This window comes from Homarus americanus, unplaced genomic scaffold (genome assembly GCF_018991925.1).
Source record: "Homarus americanus isolate GMGI-L3 unplaced genomic scaffold, GMGI_Hamer_2.0 scaffold14467, whole genome shotgun sequence".
NCBI classification, from domain to species: domain Eukaryota; kingdom Metazoa; phylum Arthropoda; class Malacostraca; order Decapoda; family Nephropidae; genus Homarus; species Homarus americanus.
Genome location: NW_024733734.1, coordinates 4,023,805 through 4,038,911, shown reverse-complemented (window position 1 = coordinate 4,038,911; position 15,107 = coordinate 4,023,805).

Below are 15,107 nucleotides of genomic sequence, written 5' to 3'. Positions count from 1 at the left end.
ACGTTAACAGCGTGTGTATTTTGTAGTATCTTGCGTTATTTAATGGGGGAAAGACAAGTCACATGGTCTGTCTGGCTGGGCGTTTATTCTCTGTTCTTGGTTACAACGTGCCTAACACATTTCGTGTTTGCACAAGCCTAAACACTTTCTGACTTTGGTAAGAAATAACATAATATATAATATATATATGTTCAATAAAGGCAGCATATAAACATACATATATATTACACTATTTCTCCCTTTCAAAAGAGAGCATGGCTGCTACAAATCCTAAATAAACAAAACTTACAATTACATATGGCAGGGAAGAGGAGAATAGAACACAACAAATATAACTTCCTAACTAAACAGTTTTGAAAGTCCTGTTCACAATTCAGATAATTAGAGGTCTAATTTAATTACAGGTCTCCTAACTCTGATCTTCTAGGACTATTCCCTCCATCAAGTTTTACAGGGGTTTCACTTGCACTCTGTGCATTATCAGTGACAGACATATCATCACTACAATCAGTTGACACAGTGAGTGGATGCTGGGAAACATCATCTTTGACATCATCATGATGATGATCATCTGAAACTGTGTCAAGTTTATCATCATGTCCTGGTGCTACATTCATCTCGTCATGTGCCTGAATGATGTGATCCACATGAACATATCTCAAAGAGTTACCACATTTCACTAAATATGTCCTAGATCCACATACCTTGTCAATGACACCAGTTATCCACTTTGCATGTACAGTACCATAACCTTTAGCCATATTCCTAACTCTCACCCTATCATTTACCTTGAACACTCTTTCACTGGAACTCTTATCATGATACATCTTTTGTTGAGCTTGTTTTCTCTCTACAACTTCAAACAGACTTGGCTTAACTAAACTTAATCTTGTTCTCAACTGTCTCTTCACCATTAACTCTGCAGGAGTACATCCTGTCACACTATGTGGCGTGGTTCTGTATCTGAGTAAGAAATTTGCTAGTCTGTGTTTCAATTCAATTTCAATTTCAATTGTTTATTCCTTGATAGAGGAAGCGGGATCCTAGTGCTGTCACTAGGTACCCCTGTACAATGACACCAGAATCATCTGGCAAGTGTGAAAAGTATATACAGTATAAATATTATAAAGGGGCTTACTAAAGCCTAAGGAAGGAAGGATGTTCCTTTAACACATAATTAATATTATTTACAAAATATCTGGCCAGTATTGGGAGGATCATCGTGTCTCCGTCAGGGGGTCGTGGAGTGGTGGTCCAGCAGGCATCACGGAAGCGTTGTGTGTGGGGACATCTTAGGAGGTAGTGAATAAGGGTGCGGCTGTCGGGTCTTCTGCATAACGCACAAGAGCGTTGCTCAGGGGATGTGGGGATACCAATCTCCCAAGCAAAGTCATACCCAATGATGATACGGGCAGCAATCACGTCCCCCTTCCGCGACCCTTTCCCGTAGACGTACGAGAAGTCAGGAAGTTTACGGAGGACATCGTACCATGTGGGCGGGGAGTCCAGGGGGATGGCTGCTTCCCGAGCTTCTCTCTGTTTGCGGCGGATTTGGGTCCTAATCTGTAAGAGTGTTCGAGGAACAACGTAGTCAGGTGTGGCCTTGTTGCAGCCAGTCTTGGCAAGGTCATCTGCTGCCTCATTCCCCAAGATACCGACATGACTAGGTATCCATAGGAATGTCACAGGACGGCCTTCATCCTGAAGTGTGGATGTTAACCCTCGTATTCGGAGGATGAGGTCCTTATTTTCCCCAGATCCAAATGCGATCCCGTCGAGAGCAGACCTGGAATCGCAGCAGACAAGCAAGGGGCAGAAACCATCTGCTTCTTCCTCAGCGAGAAGGGCAGCAAGGAGGGCTATTAGTTCAGCCTGAGTGGAGGATGCCCCGTCAGAAACTCTGAGAGACAGTTTGATAGGCTCAAGGGCATGAGGACGGGAGATGTAGACACCAGCCCCGGCCCTACCTGTAGCGGGGTCAACAGAACCATCAGTGTAGAGGACGACCCTACCTGGGGACCAGTGAGCGATCCTGGAGAGGTGGTATTTGCAGAGAATAACAGGGTTCACCTGGGATTTCGGGAGCGGTCCACCGAGGGCAATCACTTCAGGTTGAAAATCCAGCCAGGGAGAAGGAGACGAACCAACAGCAGGGGTGACAACAATATCAGGCAGGAGGTCGTGTTCCTGAAGGGCTCGGATGAGTGACCCTCGCCACTGTCTTCTAGATGGAGGTCGGTCTCGAACAGCAGTAGTCAAGTTGGTTTGGACATAGTTGCCCCTAGGATCCCGTAGAATGGAAACGGCAGTTTTTAGGTAAAACTCCTGGACACGATCCTGTAAGGGAGAAAGACCAAGTTCGTTATATAGAGAAGTAGAGCGTGTCCACTGAGGAGCCCCAAGGATGATACGAGCAGCTTTCCTCTGGATAACTTCGAGACGGTTGACAGCAGTCCGACTAATGTTGACGAGGGCAGGGGCGGCGTAGTCGACACAGGAACGAACAAAAGACTTGTACATGGTGAGAAGTACAGGGATGCTGGCACCAAGGGAACCCCTGCACATGGTAGAGAGGGGAGCGAGACGCCGAAAACATATGTCTCGAAGATAGCGGACTTCAGGGATCTGACAACGTGTGCGAGTTACATACACACCCAGGTATTTTGTCTCATTAACCCAGTCCAAGGGCGTTCCTGATAAGAAAAGGGGTGGAGGTACAACACGACCGTGCCACATGGCTTTTGTTTTCGCAGTTGAAAGAAGGAAACCAAGTGAATCACACTCTCTGGAGACCAGATCAAGGGCTTCCTGCATGCTGAGGTAGTCAGGGGCTTGGAGGAGGACATCGTCGGCATATCCTGAGTGGACAACTTCTGTCGGCCACGGGAGTGATGCAATGGAGTGCATGAGAGTGTTAAACAAGGTGGGACTCAGGACTCCACCTTGAGGGGTGCCGAGGTTCATTTCTTGAACAGGAGACATAGAGCCTTCAACGCGAACCCGGGCCTGACGTCCAGTGAGGTAAGAGGCGATCCATTGTAGAAGTCTCCCTTTAACCCCTAACCGTGCAAGTTCAGCTAAAATGAGGGCAGGCTGAGCCGTATCAAAGGCTCCCTTGATATCAAGGAAGACGGAGACGCGGGCAGTCTGATTGCAATAAAAGGAAGCAATGGAGTGTGCTGTGCTGCGATGTTGAATGAAACCATTGAGGGAGTTGTGGAAGCCGCCTATGGTGTGAAGAAGGCGACGATGGAGTACCCTCTCCATCATCTTGCAAACACAGGAGGTAAGACTAATGGGTCGATATTTCCCAGGATCTCCCGGCTTAGGGATGGGGATAATAGTGGCATTTTTCCAGTTGGACGGGAGAACCCCATGTTCATAAGACATATTGTAGAGAGCAAGCAAGGGGCCGTTAGGAATATTAGTACAGGCGTTGAGGACGGAGTAGGTTATCTGATCATCCCCAGGAGAGGTGTCTTTTCTAGAGCGACGAGCACTGTCAAGCTCGAACTGTGTGATGGGATGATCAGTGGGGGCAGGGGAGGTAAGAGCAGCACGAACAACAGGCTCAGACGCATCGATGCGGGCCTGCACTGCCTCCTGCATTGGATCTGGAAGTGCCTCAGGGGAGGAAGCTCGTGCCCAGTCCTCCATTAAAGAGCAGGCAAGGGAGGCGGGGTCAGGGTGGGGAGGAGGCCTCCGTCGAGTACCCCGTATAGCATTAATCCGATTCCATACATAAGAGGGTGACGACTGGAACGATAGAGATCCCGTGAAGGATAGCCAGTCCGCCTCACGTATCCGACGGCGCTCCTGAGTTGCAAAGGAGCACCAATTTTTGAAGTCTTCCCAGTCCTCTGGAGACCGAGACCTCCGTATGGCAGAGTGGAGATCACGGGTTACCTGCCGGAGATGTCTCATGGCAGGGATACGATACCAGTAGTTGGTGGCACTTCTGGGGTGACGGGGAGGGCGTGGAGGGGTAGCGCGATTGACAGAGTCATACACGGCATCAACAAAATCAGCGCTGTAAGAGTCAAGGGACTGAGGGACAACATAGGAATCCGCCCAGGTAGAAAGGTATTGGGTAAAGGGAGGAACAGCATCTTGTGTGAGACGAAGGCGAGGGGATCGATAAGGAGTTGATGTCGGGGCAGAGAAGGAGAGCCTGAGATGGGTAGTAACGGCAAGATGGTCACTATACAGAGCAGGCTCGGTGCAGACGGTAGGATGAAAGGAAGTATGACCGTTCAATAGTAAGCCAACATCAAGGAAACTATGGGGGAGGCGAGTAGGATCGTCAGGACAAAGAAAGCGAACATCATCATCCCCATTAAGAAACTGTGAGAGATGTGATCCATTAAGGGTACATGGAGTGGGATGATCCGGAGTAAGAGTGGGATGGCGGGCATTAAAGTCGCCAAGAACAATAGTGGGAACCCCATCATGGAGGTCGTGAAGAACCTGGGGGTCCAGAGAATCACTCTTGAAATGAACATTGACTACACGAAGGGTCCGGTCACCAAGAGTAAGGGAGACAGAAAGTAATTCAGACGGGGGTCCATGTGAGTCAGGTGAAGGGAGACGAACAGATGGAATGGTGTTACGCACAAGGGTGAGGAGGCCACGAGCCTGCCCACGGTACCGAGGCAGGGTGTAAACAGAATAGCCAGAGAGGCGGAGTGGAGTAACATCGTCTGTGATGGTTTCCTGAAGTAGAGCAACATCTACTTGATGGGAGAGCACAAACTGGGCGAGGTCTGTCCGGCGAGGTCTAAGTCCCTGGATGTTCCATTGTAAGAAGAGGAGGGAACGGCCTCCGGTGTGAGATGAGTCGGAGGGGCTAGACAGGGCTCCAGAGGAGGTACCAAATTCTGTTGAGAGAAATGGAGAGGGAGGAGTGGGAGAGAGAGGGATGGATCCTCCATCTCGGGAGATGGAAGGAGGCGGGTCATCAGGGCTTGCAAAATGCGCCCCTGTTGGGTCAGAGTGTCCAGAATGAGTTGTTGTTGCTTCTGCAATGTCGCAATTGTTTTCACAAACAAGTCGAGTTGGGCTGAGAGAAGGTTGATTTGCTTGGAGTGGCGATCCAGACGGAGAGTGATTGTTTCCATAGAACCAACTTGGTGTACCTGTGCATGAGCTGGAGGTGGCGGCGAGGATTGCCGAGGGCCCGACTGGGCATGTGGTGGTGGTAGCGACGGAGAGGGACGGTGAGGGTTCAGTTGAGTAAGAGGTGGTGGTGCTGGTGAGAGACAGCGGGGGTCCGGGTGGGCAGGAGATGGTGGTAACTGTGTGGCAGGGCTGGCAACGACCTTGTTCCAAGAACGGTAGGGAGAGGGAGGGAGGGGAGAAAGGATGGGTGGTAGGGGTGATGGAGGGGGTGGTAGAGGAGAGGAGATCAATGGGAAATCCTTGGTGGATGGAAGAGGCGGTGGTGGATAGGATTGAGGTTTGGTTGACAGGGGCTTCGTCAGAGACGAGGGCGGTGGTACAAGGTAAGTTTTCCCCGGGCGAGTGCCAGGACGCTGTGGGCAATTGGCATTCCAGGCGTGGTGACTGCCATGGCAATTGACGCACCGTGGAATAACTGGGATTTTGTTCTGAATTTTCGATTTGCATTCCACTGTGTCGTGAGGACCTGCACAGAAACCGCAGGCGACCATCCTCGTGCACTCCCAGGTGCGGTGTTTCCACGATTGGCAACGACCACAGATTTTCGGGGTTCCGATAAATCGGTCGAGAGGACAGTTGTGAATTGGTCCTACATTCACCTTCGGGGGGAGGGGGCCCACCCACCAGCCGATGAGTTCGTTGGATGGACGTTTGGAGACCGGGTTGATGCGGCGTTCCATGTCCAGTAGTTGTGGGAGAAGAGGGCGAAGATCGTCGATAGGGATCTCCCAGGGTACGTGGCGAACCATTACCTTGGTACGACGAGTTTCTGGGGTGATGATGGTGAACTTCAGCATCACCTCCCCCTGGGGAGCAGGAAAGCCCACCTGAGTGAGCAGGCGTACCGTCTCGTCCATTTGTGTGGTGACTATCACGGCTGTGGGACCTCGGCGGAGGCGAAGTGTTGAGTCCTGAAGTGGAGAGCAGTGACGGAAGAACCAGGTCGTCCGTGTGCTCAGAGGCAAGTCCCGAGGGAAGGCGAGACGACGAAGGCGCGACGGGGCAGGGAGACAAAGGGAATCCCCTATGTCCATCGTCGGCGGAGGGTCGGTCATTGAGCCACATGTAGGCTCACTTGGGGACCCCGATGACAGGAGTCCACCCTCTACAGCCCCAGAAGGGGTGCAAGGGGGAGCCGTGGCCCCTGCTGGAGACCCTGACTTCTGAGGTTTCTGCTTCTTCTTTGACGTGTCTTCAAGAAGAAAGTCGTCAGCATCACTGTCACCTACTGCCGCCGTTTCCAACGAACGGGAGCGTTTAACGGCGGGCATAGGGCACGTTGGCAACACTGCAGTCAGGTGGAGTGGTAATGACGTCACACTATCACACTGCGCATGCGCAAACTTGAAAAACTTTGCTCAGAGGGATCGGGTGGTAGGACCAGATGTTTTATCCCCAAAAAATGACAAAGTCCAAAAGTAACAAAAAAATATATGCCACTGTGCTGATATCTGGGTCTTACTCTAGTTGTCTGCACAGGCTGGGATTGGTAGACGCTCTGAATTCGTCAGAAATACGAATTTTAAGGAGCAGTCTCTTACAGCCTTTGTTGACACTACGCACGCATGCGCGTTCCTTCGTCTGTGTTTCATTGATTTTCCTACAGTTCCTTGAATTACCTGTTTGGAAAGTGCTTCCTTTACAATTCTAACTTATCTCTCAGCTGCACCATTAGAGGCAGGATGATAGGGTGGGGTCAGTACATGCTTTACACCGTTGAATCTCATGAAGTTTTTAAACTCTGATGATTGGAATGGACGACCATTGTCAGAAACTACCTCTTCTGGTATTCCATGTTTGGCAAATATTAATCTTAATTCATCAAGGGTGCTACCAGCATTAGTATTGTACATGTGCTTAACATCAATCCACTTTGAATGACTATCAATTAATACAAGAAATTTGTCTGTTCCCTTATCACAGAAGTCAATGTGTACTCTTTGGAAGGGACGGGTAGGCCATTTCCAGGTTTTCAAAGGTGTGCTGGGTGGCATACTCCTAACATTCTGACAAACAGAGCACTCACGTACCATCATTTCTATTTCACCATCCAGTTAAGGCCACCACACAAAACTTCTGGCCAGTGCTTTCATAGCACATATACCTGGATGTTCAAAATGCAGTTCATTCAAAATTTGCCCTCTAAAACACTGCGGAATTAACACTCTCATACCCCACAGCACATATCCCTGTTCAACTGATAATTGACATCTCCTTAAATGATACGGTTGAAAGTCTAAGGATGGACAAATCTCTGGCCATCCATTTAGTGTATACTCCAGGACTCTTCCTAATACAACATCTTTCCTAGTTTCATGAGCAATCATTCCGGAGGTGACTGGAAAATCTTCTGCCATCATGGTTACAGCATAAGCCTTAGGCTCTACTCCATCATTTGATCCACTACATGGCAACCTTGACAAAGCAACTGCATTGGAATGATCATCTGAACGTCTGTACTGTATCTCATAGTCATATGCCGACAATATCAAAGCCCATCTCTGCATTCTTGCTGCAGCAAGTGTAGGAACAGGTGATTTAGGACCCAAAATTGCCAAGAGAGGCTTGTGATCAGTTATTAAAACAAAATTCCTCCCATATAGATACTGGTGAAATTTCTTTACTCCAAATATGATAGACAAAGCCTCTTTCTCTATTTGTGCATAATTTTTCTCGCTTTGGGTAAGAGTTCTCGAGGCATATGCAATGGGTCTTTCTTCACCGTTATCCATTATGTGAATTATGACAGCACCTAATCCATAGCCCGATGCATCACAAGCAAGCTTTAGTGTTCTACTGGTATCAAAACATCAGTACTAGACAGAGCAGCTTTACAATCTTCAAATGACTTCCGAGTTGCACTGTTCCATTTCCATGGTATCCCTTTCTTTAATAGTTCATGCAGAGGGGCTAAAACTGATGAAAGTCCACTCAAGAACCTTGAATAATACTGAATAATACCTAGGAAAGCTTTCAATTCACTGACATTTTTTGGAGCAGGTAAATTTACTATGGCTCCTACTTTATATTCTACAGGTCTCAGCCCTTCTGCATTCACTTTGTAGCCAAGATAAGTTACTTCTTTAGCTAGGAATGAACATTTGCTCTTGTTGAGCTTGACATTGTGTACCAACAATCTTTCGAATACTGTGGCTAGGGTTTTGACATGATTTTGGATGTCACTGTCAACAATAAGGACATCATCCTGAAAACATAACACATTGGGAAGACCCACACGAATTTTGTCCATGATGCACTGAAATAACTTTGGTGCACTTTTAACACCATAAGGCAACCTTTTGAACTTATACAATTCTTTATGAGTGTTGATAGTAAGGTACTGTTGACTTTCAGCATCAACACAGACCTGAGCATACGCTTGGGACAAGTCTAACTTAGTGTAAATGGTTCCACCTGTTAGTGCAGCAAACAAATCTTGAGATATGGGTAAGGGATATTGCTCATCCTCAACAGCTTGATTAATGGTAACTTTATAATCACCACATAGTCTTACAGATTTATCAGCTTTAGGTACAATTTCTATTGGAGCAGCTCAATTGCTCTTGGCGGTTTTCACAATAATTCCCTCACTCACAAGTCTGTCTAATTCCTTCTCAACCTCACCTTTCAATGCATAAGGAACAGGTCTGGACTTAGCATATATGGGTGTAACATCTTTGTCAATGGTGATATGAGCTTCATAACCCTTTATACCATCCTGTCCCTTTACAAATAAAATCTTGTATTTTTCATGCAAATTCTCAAGACCTGGAATACTGTTACACATTCTAACACTAAATATCTCCTTCCAGTCCATCTCAAGTTCACACAACCAGTTCTTACCTAACAAAGTTGGTCTATTCACATAACTAGCTATAATAAATGGCAACTTTAAATTCTGATTTTTGTACTTTACCTCACACTCTAATTTCCCTTGCGTTCAAAATCTCTCCAGTATAAGTTCTCAACTTGACTCCTGAGTCTTCTAAAGGCACATGCCCAAATAGTTTCTCATATATATCTTTACTCATTATGGAGAAATCAGCTGCAGTATCCACTTCCATGGTTACAGGTGTGTCATTAATACACAAGTCCACATTATACCTATTTTTTTTTTACTTTTATCCTCTTCGCCACTGATCGGCTTGTTAGCCGCTTGGGCGATCGGTCACGTCTCTTTTCCTTTATATTCTTCACCAAAAGGTCGGCTCGCTAGGCGCCCGGGCGATCGGTCACGTCTCTGTCACGCACTGTTGGCAAATACTGGGCATGCACCGGCTCCTGAATGTACCTGAACCCGCTCCAGTGTTGGTCAAGTCTTCTCTTGAAAGAGCTCACACTCGGTGCCGTCACAACACTCTCTGGTAGATTGTTCCAAGAGGTTACAACCCTCACTCCGAAAAAGTTTGCCCTCACGGTTTTCTGGACTTGCGGCTTCTTCAATCTTGAGCTGTGACCCCTTGTGGGGCGAACGTCCGCCAGCTCCAAGTAAGGACACTCAACTGAGTAGTGCCCCCTGAGATGCTTATTGTTTAACTTTCTCTTCATGACTGGTGTAAATAGTAAACACATGGGCACTCTCATCATTAACAGATCCAAAATTACTAGCACTCTCATGAATACTGTTTTTCATTTCCTTCTCTCCACCTTCAACGGCATATACTCTACCTTTATCACTTCTACAGGCAGGAGCTATATGTCCAATACGTTGACAATTGTAACATTTTGAATTCTTGAACTTACACTGAAAGCTTTCATGTTTCCACGGCACCTCTTACATTTTAAATCAGCATTTGTTCTTTGTTTTGTGGTATACTTATTCCTTTTAGCTAGTTAGTTCACACACTGAGCCACTACTGCTAACTGTTTCACTACCAGCATTGGGAACAAATTCTCTGGTGTTTTTCTCGGCTAATTCCATGCTCGTAGCTATCTGACATGCACTTTCAAAAGTTAAGTTAGTGGTGTTCATTAACTTATTCTGTATTTTTTCATAATTCAGGCCTATTACAAACCTGTCTCTTAGAGCTCGGTTCAAGAACTGTCCAAAGTTACAGTGAATGGGTAATTCTTCAAAGCTACTATATAATTACTTACTGATTCATCTTTACCTCTATCTCTGGTGCCAAATCTGTAACTTTCAGCGATCTCAAGTGGAGCAAGATCAAAATGTTGCTTCAGAATCTTGGTAATCTGAATCAGTGAGGAGTCCTTGGGTTTGTCTGGAGTAAGCAGATTGACCAGAGTAGAATAAACATTAGCTCCTACCTCTGTCAAAAAGATTGCTTTCCTTTTCTCTTGAAGCGCTTTCTTCTGAGCATCACCACCGTCGTCCATTAATTCATTTGCCAGAAAGAAGAAGTCCATTCTCTCACAATATGATGTGAAATCTTCCTTGTCTGCATCATACTCCCCCAATCGTTCGATGTATCCACTGACGCCAGCCATGGTTGCTCTCTTCACTTAAATTCTCCAGGTTCAGAGTAGCCTTCCCTTCAGTGGTCACTATCCTCTCTTCAAGGACTTCACCAACACTTTGTGAATCCCATCCTCGTCGCCAGTGTAGTATCTTGCGTTATTTAATGGGAGAATGACAAGCACATGGTCGATCTGGCTGGGCGTTTATTCTCTGTTCCTGGTTACAACGTGCCTAACACATTTCGTGTTTACACAAGCCTAAGCACCCATCATCATCATCAACCAGGAGCCTTCTACATACACACCTCAAAGTAAGTGTACTTTACTGCATTTATTTTTACTTTGTATGTAATATTCGGTGAGCTGGAACCAATTACCCAAAATCCCATTGAAATAATGGTTTCGGTTAGCGAACAACCTTCTGGAACGAATTGTGTTCGTTAACCGGGGGACCACTGTACATTCAGAAACATTATTTAAAGATTATAGTTTGCAATTTTCATTAATTGTATTGTTTTGGGGGAAAGAGGGTAAAAAGCCACACAAAAGATATGAAAAGGTCACAGTTGGGAATGCATCTCATTACTTTTTTATTGCTTTATTTAAATGGTAATTAATGATTCGCGATACGATGACTAACCTTACACTGCAATATTGGAGGACACATTACCGTCGCTATTCGAGGCTTCACTGTATTGTAAATGTTTTTTTGATGCTACTGCATAATATGAATCTTTGGGAAGGGGGAGCTGTGTCTGTTCAGAAAATAACTATATAAGATAGAAATAAACAACTAAGAGAAAGTGAATTAGAAAATAAATACTACTTCAAAAGAAAAATATATAAAGAAATAATAAAAAAATAAAATACTGAATAACCCCAAAGATTTAAGAATTCCAACCCTTACAGACAGAGCTAACACATATTGAGTTCTCAGAAGAGAGTATTAGAACGAAATTATAAAAACTCACAATTCAAGAGTCCTGGCCCTGATAGTGTGCCTCCCAGAGTATTAAGAAAAATATGCAATGAACTAAAAAATCCTGTTCTGCAGGATGCAAGGATGAACAAAAGATTCCCAGTGACTGAAAAATGGCATATGCGAGTCTTATGTAATAGGTAGTAAGCAGCTACCAAACAGGGAGGTACTACCACCTGGGAAGATATTGGAAGCATAATGTGTTGTCTAATGGTAGCTCCTGCTGCCATATGGCATCACAGAATTTGTGACCAAGTCTCAATTGTTTCTCTTACTATTGACAACACAACACAAATAACTTTTCTCACTCTTGATCTGTTTTATTCTTTCTATTCTCTTATTCTCTAATGAAATCAGTTGACAATAATATTAATGCTGGGCTCTCTTGGATGGGTTCCACCGGTTGGGAAGGTTGTGGACCCCAGGGTCCACCTGATCATCATCAAACAACTGGCGCCTCAACTGATTTCACCGCGGTTGCTGGAGGATTGGCTTCTTTCACACTTCATTTTTCCAACATTTGCAGCCTGAAATCCAATTTTTCTTGTGGAGCATCATCTATTAACCTCTTCCCCTGACCTCTTACTACTATCTGAACTTCAACTGACCAAAGCAGCTTCACCCAAACCTTTTCAAGTCTCCAATTACAACCTTTATACCTCTTTCCATTCTAAGAAGGGTATGTGCCAACTGCAACACACATACACCTACCTATAGCTTGACTCACAGATCTTGAATATTTTCATTTTGATGTCATCTGGCTCAAAATATCTCTACCAACTTTGACTATTTTTCTTTGTTTCCTATAGTACTGTTCTCCCAACTCTACCAACTATTTGGAACTCTCTGACTATCTCACTTCTTGCCATGAGTAGTTGCTATCCACACACCCCACCACCGAGATCCTCTTCCTCAATGTACATCATAGAGAGTGGCTTGACTCTGCAAGGGATGACCCAGGTGGAGCTAAGGCACTCTCTTTTTCCTTACTTAATGATCTGGAACAAATAATTAAACACCCTACACGTGTTCAGATCGACTCGATCAACTTACTAACATTCTTGATCTTTTGTTTTACCTCTAACTTCTCACACTGTTCATACTCAATTTCTGCCCCCTTAGGGTCTTCTGATCAATTTCAATTTCAATTGTTTATTCCTTGATAGAGGAAGCGGGATCCTAGTGCTGTCACTAGGTACCCCTGTACAATGACACCAGAAGCATCTGGCAAGTGTGACAAGTATATACAGTATAAATATTATAAAGGGGCTTACTAAAGCCTAAGGAAGGAAGGAAGGATATTCCTTCAACACATAATCAATATTATTTACAAATATCTGGCCAGTATGGGGAGGATCATCGTGTCTCCGTCAGGGGGTCGTGGAGTGGTGGTCCAGCAGGCGTCACGGAAGCGTTGTGTGTGGGGACATCTTAGGAGGTAGTGGATAAGGGTGCTGCTGTCGGGTCTTCTGCATAATGCACAAGAGCGTTGCTCAGGGGATGCGGGGATACCAATCTCCCAAGCAAAGTCATACCCAATGATGATACGGGCAGCAATCAAGTCCCCTTTCCCGTAGACGTACGAGAGGTCAGGAAGTTTACGGAGGACATCGTACCAGGTGGGCGGGGAGTCCAGGGGGATGGCTGCTTCCCGAGCTTCTCTCTGTTTGCGGCGAATTTGGGTCCTAATCTGTAAGTGTTTGAGGAACAATGTAGTCAGGTGTGACCTTGTTGCAGCCAGTCTTGGCAAGGCCATCTGCTGCCTCATTCCCCAAGATACCGACATGACTGGGTATCCATAGGAATGTCACAGGACGGCCTGCATCCTGAAATGTGGATGTTAACCCTCGTATTCGGAGGATGAGGTCCTTATTTTCCCCTGATCCAAATGCGATCCCATCGAGAGCAGACCTGGAATCGCAGCAGACAAGCAAGGGTCAGAAACCATCTGCTTCTTCCTCAGCGAGAAGGGCAGCAAGGAGGGCTATTAGTTCAGCCTGAGTGGAGGATGCCCCGTCAGAAACTCTGAGAGACAGTTTGATAGGCTCAGGGGCATCAGGACGGGAGATGTAGACACCAGCCCCGGCCCTACCTGTAGCGGGGTCAACAGAACCATCAGTGTAGAGGACGACCCTACCTGGGGACCAGTGGGCGATCCTGGAGAGGTGGTATTTGCAGAGAATAACAGGGTTCACCTGGGATTTCGGGAGCGGTCCACCGAGGGCAATCACTTCAGGTTGAAAATCCAGCCAGGGAGGAGGAGACGAACCAACAGCAGGGGTGACAACAATATCAGGCAGGAGGTCGTGTTCCTGAAGGGCTCGGATGAGTGACCCTCACCACTGTCTTCTAGATGGAGGTCGGTCTCGGACAGCAGGAGTCAAGTTAGTTTGGACATAGTTGTCCCGAGGATCCTGTAGAATGGAAACGGCAGTTTTCAGGTAAAACTCCTGGACACGATCCTGTAAGGGGGAAAGACCAAGTTCGGTATATAGAGAAGTAGAGCGTGTCCACTGAGGAGCCCCAAGGATGATACGAGCAGCTTTCCTCTGGATAACTTCGAGACGATTGACAGCAGTCCGACTAATGTTGACGAGGGCAGGGGCGGCGTAGTCGACACAGGAACGGACAAAGGACTTGTACATGGTGAGAAGTACAGGGATGGTGGCACCAAGGGAACCCCTGCACATGGTAGAGAGGGGAGCGAGACGCCGAAAGCATATGTCTCGAAGATAGCGGACTTCAGGGATCTGACAACGTGTGCGAGTTACATACACACCCAGGTATTTTGTCTCATTAACCCAGCCCAAGGGCGTTCCTGATAAGAGAAGGGGTGGAGGTACAACACGACCGTGCCACATGGCTTTTGTTTTCGCAGTTGAAAGAAGGAAACCAAGTGAATCACACTCTCTGGAGACCAGATCAAGGGCTTCCTGCATGCTGAGGTAGTCAGGGGCTTGGAGGAGGACATCGTCGGCATATCCTGAGTGGACAACTTCTGTCGGCCACGGGAGAGATGCAATGGAGTGCATGAGAGTGTTAAACAAGGTGGGACTCAGGACTTCACCTTGAGGGGTGCCGAGGTTCATTTCTTGAACAGGAGACATAGAGCCTTCAACGCGAACCCGGGCCTGACGTCCAGTGAGGTAAGAGGCGATCCATTGTAGAAGTCTCCCTTTAACCCCTAACCGCGCAAGTTCAGCTAAAATGAGGGCAGGCTGAGCCGTATCAAAGGCTCCCTTGATATCAAGGAAGACGGAGATGCGGGCAGTCTGATTGCAATGAAAGGAAGCAATGGAGTGTGCTGTGCTGCGATGTTGAATGAAACCATTGAGGGAGTTGTGGAAGCCGCCTATGGTGTGAAGAAGGCGACGATGGAGTATCCTCTCCATCATCTTGCAAACACAGGAGGTAAGACTAATGGGTCGATATTTCCCAGGATCTCCCGGCTTAGGGATGGGGATAATAGTGGCATTTTTCCAGTTGGACGGGAGAACCCCATGTTCATAAGACATATTGTAGAGAGCAAGCA